Source organism: Microcaecilia unicolor, chromosome 2 (assembly GCF_901765095.1).
Source record: "Microcaecilia unicolor chromosome 2, aMicUni1.1, whole genome shotgun sequence".
NCBI lineage: Eukaryota > Metazoa > Chordata > Amphibia > Gymnophiona > Siphonopidae > Microcaecilia > Microcaecilia unicolor.
The window spans coordinates 342,011,043-342,012,995 of record NC_044032.1 but is presented as its reverse complement, the minus strand read 5'-3'; the positions used below and the strand labels follow the sequence as shown (position 1 = coordinate 342,012,995).

Below are 1,953 nucleotides of genomic sequence, written 5' to 3'. Positions count from 1 at the left end.
TTTATTATCTCTACACCTGTACCAAAATCTCCTAACAAGATATCATACTAAACTCATTTTACTCTACAATTAAGGCAATTAAGAGTACTACAGTTTTTACACAGGTCTTCATAGGTATAGTGTTCACACAAGAAGAATATAAACATTTGCTAATGGTGTAAATGTCAACAATGTCTGCATTTTTGGGTCAACAATGCTTTATTGACTGTCTCTGACTTGTGCAAGTCATATTAAACTCATTCATGTGACAGGACTTCTTTCCATATTTGAGTGTTGTTGACAGTTGCACATCTAGTTAGCCAAACATGTGTCTTGTTGTCAGATTTCACTCTGATTCTTCCACTGCCACGTCAGCTTGCCTTGTCTTTCGGTGGTAAGATGTAGTTGTCCATCGGGGGTAATGGCAATACCCAAAGACACCATAAGAAGGAGAATTATACTGACTCTTGCAAGGATTTATAAATGAAACATATTAACAAATTAATTACTCTCTAAAATAACATTTATTCGCTGGGACATAAGTCCATTTTACCCCGCCCAGATCGGAGGATCAGGATTGTATTGTCCACCCCTTGGGCAATAATTTCAGCAGGCTATGGGGACCCATTTTCTTGGGTAATCCACACCTTTGCACCTGCAGACAAATTAGTGGATCCAAAGCCTTTATCCCCTCGTGTGGTAAAGGTGGTGGGTGGATCCAACTTCACAATCCCAGATTGTAACACAGGTAAAATTAATAATTAGACCAGCACAAATAGGCATGCATGATGTAAAATAAAAATTCAAATGTGGTAGATGACATAATATAAAATAGTGTTAATGACAATGTATGTACCTGAGGAAATTATATAAATAAAAAAGACTTGTGGCAGTAGATATATAATATATAAAAATATATATTGCTAAACGGAAATAAAACTGCTGATGGGGCTAAATAGGAGCTCAGGATACTGTACATGAAGATCAAGGTGCTTGTATAGATAGGGACAGTGACATATATCTCTCAAAGGGAAGAAAAAAAGATGTTTGACCAACCTTAAAGAATCGATCTGGAGACAAGGAAATAAGGATCAGTCGGAAGGTAAAATGGTCTGAAAAAAATGTATTCTGAAAAAAATAATAAAATATATTTATTTATGAATGTTGAGGAAAACATCCTTGGCAGTGTAGCAAAGAGCAGAGTGGAAAAGGACAGCTAAAAAGCTTTGGTATATCACAGAGCAAGCTAGCCGTAACAGTGCAGCACAGAGCAGAGAGGAAAAAAACAGCTGAAAAGCCTCTAGATAAGGGAGCGTGAGTGTATCCTAGGAACAACCCTTGAAGATTAGAAAGCATCTGCCTTTGAAAGTAAACAGAGAGAATCCAAAGAAGTGAAAGGAAGAGGGCATGGGTGTAAATAGTACCTTTAGAAATACCCTTGAAGTTTTGATACGTCACTCTGTAGTCTGTTTGGAAACGGAACAGCGTGTGAACTGCTGGTCAGTTGTAAACAAAATAGCATCTAAACGCTTGTGGGGAGAAACATATACATTTGTTTGGTGCCTATTTGTGCTGGTTTATATTATAACATATATATCCACACATTATGAGTCCATATATAAGTGTATCCACATATGTATTGAGATTTTTTGCCTGTTAAATAGCACTATATATATATGTGTATTTTTCAGAGGTTATCTGTGCATGCTATTTTCTGCTAATTTTTTATTCTTTCCTATTTACATCTACACATTACGAGTCCATATATATGTGTATCCACATATGTATTGAGACTCTTGCCCGTTAAATAGCACTATATATGTGTATTTTTCAGAGGTTGTCTGTGTATTTTTTTATATATTTCTTTGCCACATTTTATAAGTATATGTGTATGTATTTATCATATAATTTTATATGTATATGTGCAGTTTTTAATTTTTAATTATTATATTTTTTAACCTATTGTTTAGACTC

At 34.9% G+C, this 1,953-nt stretch overlaps 1 long non-coding RNA gene across 1 annotated transcript; it reads right to left on the bottom strand.

Moving 5' to 3' along the window:
- Positions 1-302: 302 nt before the first annotated feature.
- LOC115462452 lies at positions 303-1,492 on the bottom strand. The gene is made up of 3 exons (XR_003940855.1): positions 1,404-1,492; positions 1,036-1,107; positions 303-364 (listed from the first exon to the last, which is right to left on the bottom strand). It is a non-coding gene; the product is annotated as an uncharacterized LOC115462452 (long non-coding RNA).
- Positions 1,493-1,953: the final 461 nt, after the last annotated feature.